General features: G+C 42.0%; 2 pseudogenes; both read left to right on the top strand.

Moving 5' to 3' along the window:
- The first annotated feature begins 7,872 nt into the window (after positions 1-7,872).
- LOC114221238 (ATP synthase F(1) complex subunit alpha, mitochondrial pseudogene) lies at positions 7,873-9,693 on the top strand (annotated as a pseudogene).
- Positions 8,452-9,549, top strand: LOC148162518 (ATP synthase F(1) complex subunit alpha, mitochondrial pseudogene; annotated as a pseudogene).
- Positions 9,694-12,912: the final 3,219 nt, after the last annotated feature.

Here is a 12,912-nt window from a genome sequence, read left to right as displayed (position 1 = left end):
TCATTTAATTCTCATGACAATCTCTTCGCATAAGTATAACTATATTCCCATTTTACAGATGAGGAATATGAGACACAGAGACACTTAGTAATCTGTTCAAGGTCATACACTGAGTAAGCAGTAGAAGCAAGAATTGAACCCGAGTCTATCTCATATTCAAGTCTGGGCTTTTAACCCACACACCTCCTCTTCTTTACACACATGTCAACTAGCAATCCAGCTTTTATATCATATGTAGATGGCCTAAAGCAAGGGTCCAATAAGTCTCAAGGCTTCCAAGCAGATGTTTTGGAGGACAGTGACCCAAACAAACCTTTTCCCACATCAGCTGCTATCACTCATGTAGCACAGGTTGTCAGGAGGGTGAAACCTCAGGTCCTTTAGCCGAGACCTGCTGGGCAGGATACTATGGGGCAAGCCAGAAGGCAGACACACATGGCCCTGGACATGTTCTCTCTCAATAGAAGCCTCTGTTCCAATTGGCTGGTATCAAACCAACCTAATGAACCACGTCTTACACACACCAACCCCTCTCTTCAATACGGAGCATCAATACAGAGCAAAACAAGAGAGGCACTCCTCTCCGCGTCTTTCCTAAGGAAACTTAGGAACTCTCCTCACTGGTTGTGAACCCCATCTCAGAGCTAGAGAAACTGGGACCCAAGGCAACCAGGCCTCAGAGTGACAGCCTACCCTGTGTTCCCAGGTTTGCTTCCAGTTAATCACCTTTCTGCATGGGAAGTTCTCCAGGCATATCCATTTCATGTGGCCTTGCAGAGTTAGTCCTGCTGGGCCAGTCCAGTTATCATCTTGTAGAGAACTGCCAAAGCCACACAGCCCCGGGGTTGGAGGAAGGGGTAGGGGCAGAGCTTCTCTTTGAGACCCCACCGCGTCCCATCATCCCTTTTAAATCCCCATCCCCACTTTCAGCAATGCCCCCTACTGCAGACCCCCAAAGACTCTGCCCTCCTGGGGGACAAACCTGTGGCCTGAGTGACTCCTTCCCTGTATCAAAACATAATCAATCTATCGTCTCATTCCCAGCCAATCTAATAAAGAAATGTATTCTGCTGTGATGATGATTTAATATGAGACATCAAACAACCTACCAAAGTCTTTCATTTTTATGATGTATTTTTTTCCTTTAATAGCCCCCAAGTGCTTACCAATATCCATATGTAAAAAGAAATCATATCTTCAGGTGTTCTCGTGTCCTAAAAGAAATCTCCCTAGAACCCTAATAGAAGGTTTTCAGTACTGCACTTGGGAACAGAAGTTGATGTCCTGTCTTTAGTTGGCTTGTACTTGGGAACTCCTGCCCCCTGAGTCAGTGAAAATCCCCCTAAGGAGCATCTACAAATGGTTTATTGCATGTTTAAGTGGGACTGATAGACTAATTGTTCTTAGAGTTGGCTTTTTTTTTCTTTGCAGGAAATCCATGTCCCTATGTGCTTATTTCTTCTTGTGTAAACTCTGCACACTTGTTAAAATTTTAAAATATAGATATTATAAGCAAGACTTTCCAGAATGACATCCCTGGGACCAGAGGTATAATTTAACTAAAATCTAGGTTGTGTCCACACAGGCATGGGGAAATGTTGAGTTGAAATAATTATTGAGATAATTCAGGTAAAATGACCCTTTTCTGCCACTAAGAGAAGAGCATTTTTCCTAGGGTCAGACATTTCCAGATTGGCTGTTAATCTTGATTTTGTTTTTCTCCTGGAGGTGGGGCCACTAGGGAGGACTGGAGAGGGTAGAATGGGGAAAACTGTTGGCATTTCATTCACGGAACTGGGACCACATCCAGTTCAAAGCCTACAAAGGCTTCATTTCCAGGTTTTAAACCATTCCAAATCTTCACCTTGGTCTGGTAATTAGATAAACCGAGACAAATGAGCCAATTGGCCCTGTGGTACTTGAGTCACAATGACTCTGAAACAAATGCTTCGTCTCTCAATAATAACTGTGAGCCAGATCCGAGAGCCATCCATTTCCTTGTGCTGGCTTTCTGGGTGCAGGTGATTGAATTCCTCCCCCATTTGCAGACTAAATGTGCTATCACCAGCCATTTCAAAGCAGAAACGTTGCCTTAAGTTTGGCATAGCCTAGGCGAGAGTCCGCCTCATTCAGGGATGATAGCTCCTTTTACAAGCTTTATTATTGGCATAATCATTCTTTCAAATGGATCCCTGGAGGTTCCGCCTTCCCCAGCTGCTGTGCATTTGCTCTGATTGGTTTTGAAAATAAACAACAAAAAGTTCCAAAAGTCAAGGAATACTGAGGAGTTGGCAGCACTGTCGAGATGAGTCAAGTATCATTGGGATAGAGAGTGAGTGGGTGGGTGGTTTGCCCGGGGCAGGGAGCACCGGGGAGTTAGTGTTTAACGGGTATGGGGTTTCCGTTGGGGTAGGTGTAAAAGTTCTGGAAATGGATGGTAGTTGTTGTTGTTCAATAATGTGAATGTAGTTAATGCCACCGAACTCTACACTTAAAAATGGTCAACATGGTAAATATTATGTTATGCGTATTTTATCACAATAAAAGGAAACATTGAAAAAAGGGTCAAGACCACATCCAGCACTGGTCAATATTTCATGAAACAGTTTCTATCAGGGAACTCTTTCTTGAGACACACCCCCCTCCACCCCCCTGCCCCCCCGTTTTTTTGATACTGATTTTTCTGTCCCACTCAAGGCCTGTTGTTGCTGCCTTTGCTTTTCAGTGTTCAACGAACAGATCAGAGAGAGAGTGGCAGGATACAGGCTGTGTAGAATCAAACTGAAAACAAGAATAGTTTTCCCCATTGTCTACGTAAACAGGACAAGGGTGCCTGTGGAGTCAGTCATAACTGATGGCACTGGAATTCTAGAGCTTCTAGCTGTTTTGAACTGTGCATGAAGAATCGGAAATTCCTCCTGGGCTTGATGTGGGTCTTAGTGAGACCTTCAAATCTTCTTCCCAGAACCCCCGTGGATAGGGCTCGCTGTACATTTTCTCAGACCATCACATCATTGCCTGGTATTTAATACAGTGACGTGGGTAAGAGACATTTTACATTTAACTAAAATCAAAAAAGGTTCACCAAAGAAATGTATTTCTTCCCAGATAATTTACAAGATTTTGTTTACTTGGCAGGAGAGTGGTTGTTTTGTTGGTTTTTTTGCCTTTTCGTTATTTGCATATCAAAACCATTCATGGGGATATTTTAACAAAGAGATGGAACTGACAATAGAGTAAAATCAGGGTCCCTACGAAGATCTTCATAAATACCTTAGAATGTTCTTTAAAGCGAATTCCTTACTTTAAAAAAAATGCAATTACATTTCTTGCAACCCCTGAGGAATTTTGCTTAAGTGCAGTACATTGCTCCAAATGGAAGAGAAAGGGAAAATCGAGTGGAGATGCTAAACCCCCAGCAGGATAACGATCAGTGTTAATGCTCTCTCACACCTTCTGCTCTGCCATTATTTCCACAGTTAAGTAGTTACCCAATAGCAGCGCTGATACCAATACCTGTGCTCTTGCATGAGAATCTGGCTTAATGAGACCAACGTGTGTGTAGCAACCGCTGTTTTGAATCATTTCTGCAGACAAGATAAAGTCATTATGTATAGTCATTGCATCTTTTTCAAATTATTAATTTGAAAAGCTAAAAATGGCCCCCAGCTGATTGGAAGCACAAGCATTCAGAAAGATGCAACGGCTGTTGAAGTTTTCACCAAACCTTCTGAAAATAACACTTGAGTCTGGCTCTCAAAGATTCAGGATCTGCAGGAGAAATAAACTTTACGTAACCGATGGTGCACATGAAAAAAAGACACTTGGATTGTGAGCACTAACAGTAGGTATGCTAGTTATTTCAAACTTCTTACTTTTAAAGGATCCCTCAATCACTGAGCCACAGTTTCAAGGTTTTGTCACAATGGTTTTACTCTTATCCTGTTAACTTTTAGGATATTACCTCTATCCTATTAATCTGCCTGGAGGTACTCCCAACATATCTACCTCCTATCCTGTGCAGTAGCAATATACGGCAATTTACAGCTTCCCCTGATTTGAACCTCGGAATTCTGACTTTAAGTCTCTGTTTCTCCATATCTGAGTCCCCAGCTTCCTTCCTCCTCCATCCATATCCTCTACTCCCAAAATAAGAGTAACTAAGAGATACGTAGAAGACTAACAGTGAATAGGTGAGTTGAGCTAATAGCCTATTACCTGGAACTTTAAATGAAGAGAAGTCCGTCTTCCCATAAAAGCAAAGTCTGACAGTCTTGATGAGAAAAAAAATGTCATCTTGTTCATGAATGGTTTAGTATCCTACCTGCATTTGAAATCTCTGTGTGCTCAAACGGATGGATTCTCTTTAAGGACAGAAATGAGATGACAATTTAAACGGTGTCATTGACTGACCTCCAGGAGAGATCAAGAATTGATTACCAAACATCACTTGATAGGTACATAATGCATTGCTTGGGAAGAAAGAAAATCGAATAAAATATCCTAAGAATGTCCTGGACTGGCCAAGAATGGAGCAGGGGAAGAGAGAGGAGAGAGATACAACTGACCTCACCTGAGAGTCTGTGTTGTCTTTTCAGTTTTCATTAAACTGCTGAGAAGATAAGGAATATCAAGAGCTTTTTTAGAAAAACATATTTTATTTCATATCTAGTAAGAGCAGCTGCAGTTACACACAAGAGGCCAATTCAATACAATAAGACTGGCACTTCCTTGTTAAAATCATTTTTGTCTAACTGCCACACATCGCATTATTATCTTTAGTCTTATTAGCAGCTTTGATTGCTTTGATCTTAGGCTATTCATATCAGATTCTCAATTCTGTCTTCAGGCTCCTAACACCCACTTAGGCCTTTGCCACTTTCTTTGTAGTAAGATCTTTTTTTAAATCTGGAATTTCAGAAAAGATTGTTCCAAGTGTCCAAAAGGTGTAGCAGTGCTGTTTGCTGAGCTATTCCAAATGGAAAATTGATCCGAAGGCACCAAAATATTTTTTTAGCTTTTAAAATGTTTTTCTAGGAAACAGGAAAGAAAAGGGAGCGCTAAAGGAATGTGTGTGTGTGTGCGTGTGTGCTCATGAACACACACATGTGCACCTGTGAATATTGAGGAAGGAAATGTGGACGGAAAGTCATGTTCCCATGTTCAGGATCAATGTTCATCACATATTGATAATTCACTCTACTGCCCCGAAATTATTTCTAGAAACTAGACAGTAGTGAGTCTGCATGAAATTTCCCACAAGTCATTACATCTGAGTCGGACTGGACTTTGGTCGTCCAAAGTCTTACAAGATGAACCAGAAAAGGTTACTCTTTCTAAGGAAAACAAAAAGTTTAAATAAAGTACTTAAGTTAGAAGTTAGTAACCAGCATGAAGCACGTCATTAGCCATTGGAAGCTGAAGCTATCATTCCATCTCCTGTCCTTAGCCAGCCTGGAAACCTCAGCCAGCCCCTTGAAGCTTCAGCCTCAGGTTCCCAACTTATAAACTGATGTTTCCAAACTGCTGGTTTGAATTTTTGACTTCCTCATATCCTCTCTGTCCTGAACAGTAGTAATTACAGTTTGACACCCTCCTCCCCACTCCCTTTGCTCTCAAAGTCCATGGGATGATTTAGATCTTTAATGATTTGCACTGTTGTTTGGGGATGAAAAATACAGATTCAATGATCCTTTGAGTTCTATTAGGATGTAACGATTCAAAATACAAAAGGTGGCTTGGTTGGTTGAACGACTGGCTTCTGCTCAGGTCCTGATCTCAGGGTCCTGGGATGGAGCTTTGAGTGGGCTCCCTGCTCAGCCCGGAGTCTGCTTGTCTCCCTGCCCCTCCCCCACACATTCTTTCTCTCTCTCTCAAATAAATAAATAAAATCTTTAAAAAGAATACAACAGGGTATTTTCACACAGAGCACAGTATAAAACATCCAAAGTCCAGAAACATCCAGAATGCTCTAGTGCCTGTATCTCCTGCCGCAGAACAATAAAAATTCTGCATATGCACAGCCTCTGCTAATTTTTTTAAAGATTTTATTCATTTATTTGAGAGAGAGAGAGAGCACACAAGCAGGGGGAGCAGCAGAGGGAGAGGGAGAAGCAGACTCCCCACTGAGCAGGGAGCCTGACACAGGGCTCAATCCCAGGACCCCGGGATCATGACCTGAGCCAAAGGCAGCTGTTTAACCCACTGAGCCAACCCAGCGCCTGAGCTTCTACTAATTTTGTTTCCAACCCATTTTCAATTTCTTCTCCTTTTTTTTTACCCCTGAAGGAGAGTACAAATTTGGAAATGCCAGAAATCAAGAAATAAAGTAAGGTAGGATTAGAGATGATTTTTATTTCCTCTTATACTTTTCTATGTTCTTCAGATTCTAACTTACATCTATTACTTTTGAAATCAGAATAAGAATGAGAAACCAGAGAAAGAATAAGATAGATATTAACCAATATTCAAAACTCAGACTTCATCTTCCTCTGGGCATATGGTTGCATTTCAAAAATCCAGGAAGGTGTTAAAAATCAAGCATTTCTTTCTAAAAGTGGTAGCTCAGAAAATGAGAAATGGGAATGAGAAAGTGGGAAATATTGCACTTGATAAGTCTGGTGGTTTTTGATTTTTTGCCTTTGAGTATTTTCAACCTCATATACAGTATTCTAATCTGCTTCACTCGATGTTGACTTCAAAATCATAATCCTTTTGTTTTAATATATTGCTCTCATATTACCACCTGACATGTGTTCTACCTGGCTATAGTTATTGATCTGTCAGTTTCTCCCTCCACTAGAATATTCCATTCATGAGGGCAGGAACAATGTCTGTTCTGCTCTCCACCATATCTCAGAAGCTTGAAATGATGCATAGCACAAAGCAGGTGTTCAGTACATGCTGAAGGAATGATCAAGTGAGTGAACATTTACCTACTTAGTGTTGGGACTTGAAGAGGCAAACAGCAAGACAGAAGGGCAAGACCTATTGACAGGCCACCAAATATAGATCCTGTTACTTTAGGTGAGTCACTATTTATCGACTGTTCCTTAGTTTTGCAGACCAAAACCAAACAAAACAAAATAAAAACAGATTTTTGCCAATGTATCAAATATAGATCAGTTAATAGAGCAAAGATAAACATTAACCAAGTTCATGGAAGGCTGAAATATAGGCCAGAAAGTAAAGTTATTCACTGAAATGAGAACCATGTGGAACTATTACGCTGAGCAAGCATGGCTCATGGGTTGTAAGCATCAAGTACCTTTATTTTTATCTTTCTCTATTGCTGTAAGTGTGGATTCTATGGGTCTGTCTGGTTCTTCCCTTGCCCCTGGATCAAGACTCAGAAAGGCCAAATGACTCCTCTGGCCATTCCTAAGTAATAAATAGAAGTCCTACAGTCAGTTCAAGTGGAAAAAACACACTCTCGGTTCAGTAATGAAGATGTCCAATGACATATAATAACCAATACTCTGAGACTTCTTCCCTCCCCCAGCCTCCACTCACTTACAGGCATGAAGCCTGAAGTCAAAGGCAGCTTGGGTCAATTTTTCTCAGTTTCTGTTCCTTGAGGGGCTCTCCTTCTAGTAGCAGGTTTGACCCTTCCATGTTGGAGCAGGGAAAGGGAAGCAGGCATACTCTTCCTGGAATGGTACTGGAGCACTGTTTGGTGCCTGTTGTTTTTATTGATGGGGGTACCAGCACGCCATCATTACAGGCAGTGGAATCGGGGAGAAAAGCAGTAGTCCGTCTGCATTCAGTTCCCTTAACAAAAGACACATACACAGTGTCTCTCTTCTGCCTGTTGCTTAAGAGTCCTTCCCCACCAGTCAGTCCAGAGGCTGCAGCTGCAGAGAAACAACCCAAGGAGAACGTGGAAAGATGCTGTCCGTGCGCGTCGCGGCGGCCGTGGTCCGCGCCCTCCCTCGGCAGGCTGGACTGGTCTCCAAAAATGCTTTGGGATCCTCCTTCATTGCTGCAAGGAACCTCCATGCCTCTAACACTCGTCTTCAGAAGATTGGCACTGCCGAAGTGTCCTCTATCCTTGAAGAGCGTATTCTTGGAGCTGATACCTCTGTTGACCTTGAAGAGACGGGGCGTGTCCTAAGCATTGGTGATGGTATTGCCCGTGTACATGGGCTGAGAAATGTTCAGGCAGAAGAAATGGTAGAGTTTTCTTCAGGTTTAAAGGATATGTCTTTGAACTTGGAACCTGACAATGTTGGTGTTGTCGTGTTTGGAAATGATAAACTAATTAAGGAAGGAGATATTGTGAAGAGAACAGGAGCCATTGTGGATGTTCCGGTTGGCGAGGAGCTGTTGGGCCATGTTGTAGATGCCCTTGGTAATGCCATTGATGGAAAGGGTCCAGTTGGTTCCAAGACCCGTAGGCGAGTTGGCCTGAAAGCCCCTGGGATCATTCCTTGAATCTCTGTGCACGAACCAATGCAGACTGGTATTAAGGCTGCAGATAGCTTGGTGCCAATTGGTCGTGGTCAGCGTGAGCTGATTATTGGTGACCGACAGACTGGCAAAACATCAATTGCTATTGACACAATCATTAACCAGAAACGTTTCAATGATGGAACTGATGAAAAGAAGAAGCTATACTGTATCTACGTTGCTATTGGTCAGAAGAGATCCACTGTTGCCCAGTTGGTGAAGAGACTTACAGATGCAGATGCCATGAAGTACACCATCGTGGTTTCAGCTACTGCTTCTGATGCTGCTCCCCTTCAGTACCTGGCTCCTTATTCTGGCTGTTCTATGGGAGAATATTTTAGAGATAATGGCAAACATGCTTTGATCATCTACGATGACTTATCCAAACAGGCTGTTGCTTATCGTCAGATGTCTCTGCTGCTCCGCCGGCCCCCTGGTCGTGAGGCCTATCCTGGTGATGTGTTCTACCTACACTCCCGTCTGCTAGAGAGAGCAGCCAAAATGAATGATTCTTTTGGTGGTGGCTCCTTGACTGCTTTACCAGTCATAGAAACACAAGCTGGTGATGTGTCTGCTTACATTCCAACAAATGTCATTTCCATCACTGATGGACAGATCTTCTTGGAAACAGAATTGTTCTACAAAGGCATCCGTCCTGCCATTAACGTTGGTTTGCCTGTGTCCCGTGTTGGATCTGCTGCCCAAACGAGGGCCATGAAACAGGTGGCAGGGACCATGAAGCTGGAATTGGCTCAGTATTGTGAGGTTGCTGCTTTTGCCCAGTTCGGTTCTGACCTCGATGCTGCCACTCAGCAACTCTTGAATTGTGGTGTGCGACTGACTGAGCTGCTGAAGCAAGGACAGTATTCTCCCATGGCTATTGAAGAACAAGTGGCTGTTATTTATGCTGGTGTAAGAGGGTATCTTGATAAATTGGAGACCAGCAAGATCACAAAGTTTGAGCATGCTTTCCTGGCTCATGTTATCAGCCAGCACCAGGCCCTGTTGGGCAATATAAGGACTGATGGAAAGATCTCAGAACAGTCAGATGCTAAGCTGAAAGAGATTGTAACAAACTTCTTGGCTGGATTTGAAGCTTAAACTCCTGTGGATTCACATGAAATAACCAGTTATAGTTTTGTCGTCATTTATTCTAGTAATCAGTTCCATTTGTAAAAGGATTACTCTCATACTCCAGATGCACAGAAATTACCTTAAAAATAAAGGTTCCATATCGGTTGGTGGTAAAAAAAAAAAAAAAAAAAAGAGTCCTTCCCCAAAACCTATGTATCTCTTATGGGTTGAATTGTGTTTCCCCCATAATTGAATTCCTACCCTCAGAATGGGACCCTATTTGGAAGTAGCAGCGTTGCAGATGTAATTAGGTCTAAGTTAAGATGAGGTCATACTGGAGTTTGATGGACTCTTAATCCAATATAAATGATGTCCTTAGACGAAGAGAGGCACACAGGGAAAATGACCGCGTGACAATGGAGGCAGAGAGTAGAGTTACAGAAGAGGCAAAGAAGGATCCTTCCCTACAGGCTTCAGAGGAAGCATGATCCTGCCGACACCTTAATTTCAGATTTCTGGCTTCCAGACCTGTGAGGGAATAACCTTCTGTTGTTTTCAGCCATCCAGGTTGTGGTACTCTGTTAGGCAGCCCCAGAACACTACCACAGCTGCTGGCAGCCTATTTCCACTTTCTGTTCATACCCCCAGGTAGCCCTTTTGGACTGGATATGAGACAACGCCATGCTGGCTCTCACTTGTCCACAGTCCACTTCTCGCCTGGGCAACACGCATGCATCCTTTTCTCCCAAGAATTCTGGGAGGGCTATTATCTCCCAAACCACATCCCTTAATTCTACCATACACCTCTTCAGCTAAGCTCATGTGCTTTAGATTTCTCAGCTGTGACTCAGAAACCAGCATCCGAGGCCCCCAGATTGCCGAGGACATATCTCATGTTCTCTGGACTTTCTCTTCAAGGCACCTTTCTCCACATTGGCTCCAGAAACTCCTGAGTTTATATACGAAGCAAATAGAAGGGATTAATGAGAGCTTTTGAAGCCCTATTACAAGTTTCTGTGATGGAGAATCTGATTGCCTCAGTTCTGTGTCAAGTGCCCACCCCTCCAATCAACTTTGGTCTGGGGGACAAGGTGGTATACCACAAATATGGGTTTCAGAACCAACCATTGTGGGTGGGGAAGGCTCAGAGAATGGGGCTGTAGGTTGGGCAGACATACCAGGAAGGGTCAAAAGCACACCCTTCAACGGAGTAGAGTCAGGGTCTTCCGTTAATCACACAGTTCTGGATATTTTCTGCCTTTCTGTATCTCTAATCTCATTTTTTATATTCCACACAGACCCCATCCTTCTGTTGATATATTCTCTATTACATGGGCTACTGCCATTGATTCGGCTATAGTCTATCTCTCTCTAGATCTCTAGGTAGCCATTCTGTTTCTTAACAGTAATTTTGCATATATTTGATTTCATGCATTAGAATTGATATAATTAATCAAACTAAACTTGGAGGGGGGAGACTAAGTGCTGGCACTTACCTTCATTAATTTGCAAAACCTCAGTAACATTTAGTAAAATTCAGTAGCTCTTAGCCCCATTTATAAGAAAACTTTAACTCACTTAAGAATAAATTGCGTCAGTGAGTTTGTGATTTTTATGAGAATAAATCTTTGAATTTCATAAATAAAATATGTCATTTTAGGAACAAACCAAAGTACACTTGGTGCACATTGACCTAGCATCTAAGTAAATTGCAGCAGGTCAGTTCACTCTCCTGTGTTTGCATCCATCATTTCAAAAATGACCATTAATCACCTGGGCATGTCTGTTAAAATTCAGATTCCTGAGCCTGACCTCGGATTTCCTGAGAATTCCTGGGTTGGAGCCTGACAACCTGCATTATTACAATTCCCTGGGGGACTTCTTCCACACAGTAAATATAAGCATTACCAGGAGACAATGTAGTCCCCCATAGCCCAAACATTCTGAGTCTATATTCCTAAGTTAAGTGTTTCCAATTTAAAAGAATTACACATGTTTTCAGTGGCCCTCCAAATTTTCTGCCCAATTTTTTTCCAAAAAGGTAATATAATATTATTTTTTACTCAATGTTCCAAAGTTCTAGAAATTGTATATAAATAACACTTTGAGTAAAAGAAATTTGCTTCAAAGGACACATCAAGATGTATACGGACTTGGGGGTTAGAGGCAAGGGTTTGAATTCCAGCTCTCACATGTACTATCTAGCTCCACTTTTTTGGCAAATAACTTCATTTCTATTTCAGGGAATATTTTATCTGTAGGGAAATGAAACCAAACATTCCCACTTTGCAGGGTGGTTGTGAGACTGAGAGGTAGGTAGCATAGTGTCATGGTGAAGAGCAGGGACTCAGGAAGCAGTTTGGATCCAAATCCACACTCTGCCACTTCATAGCTGGGGGCCCTCGAGCAAGCTCCCCATTCTCTCTAAACTTCACTTTCTCCATTTGTCAAAGAGCAACCAGAATCTTGGAGCAGAGTCAGCGTGGGGGATCCTGTGAGTTAGTATGTGTGAAGTCCTCAAAATGGGGCCTGGCAAGCTCTAAGTGTTGGTTAAATTAGAAACCAGATTCTGTACATGACAGTGTTTTGTAATAGACTAACCAAATGTAAAGAATTAAGAAAAAACCATGTTATTAATAATCCCGTTCAAAGCACTGAGAAAGTCTCATAGCTCTTGAAATGTCTCTGAAGTCACAATAGAAAAGAGCTTTAGAATCCATTTTCCAAATCATCAATTATCCCTTCTGCTGTCATAATTAATTCCTATTGTTGTACTTAATAATGGCCAACATCATCATCTTGGGGTTATTGTTTTATTCTATTAAACTATTCCATTACACTCAGGCTGAGGGAATGTATGTAACTGACTTGTGAAAATTATTCAATTTGCACAAGAAATTCATCCAATGTGTAAGAGAATTGGGTCAAAGAAAAGCTGCACTAACTAAATTATGGGGCCTATTTGCTTTCCTCCTCTCCTAAGAAATATTTTTTCCTCTCCTAAGGAATATTTTTTATATGTACCAACTGAATAGACAAGAAAAATGTAATTGAATTTTATTTGGAATTTTGGAAAATGCCTCATTATCGAAGAAGCCCTCACCTTTTTCCGGAACAGAATCATTGACATCCAGACCCTAGTGTCATGTGTAGACTATGAGAAGCCGTAAGAGAAAGGGCTCTTGAGAGGGGAAAACAGCCCCAGTGGGCAGCTGGTACTCATATTGGCTGAATACTGACCTGAAAATGATGGCCTTAAACCAAAAGGTACCAAATAGCCTTGAATTGGTGTGGTCTGTCCTCCTCATCCCTACCTCTTCCCCTATCATCAGCAGGAACGGGGGCTCAGGATAAAGCTGAGGGTTTTGTGGGGTTTTTTTTAGTAATAGA

Source organism: Eumetopias jubatus, unplaced genomic scaffold, assembly GCF_037043125.1.
Source record: "Eumetopias jubatus isolate StellerSeaLion01/CBP00866 unplaced genomic scaffold, mEumJub1_p1.0 scaffold_14, whole genome shotgun sequence".
Taxonomy (NCBI): Eukaryota; Metazoa; Chordata; class Mammalia; order Carnivora; family Otariidae; genus Eumetopias; species Eumetopias jubatus.
This window is presented reverse-complemented; position numbering and strand designations above follow the sequence as displayed.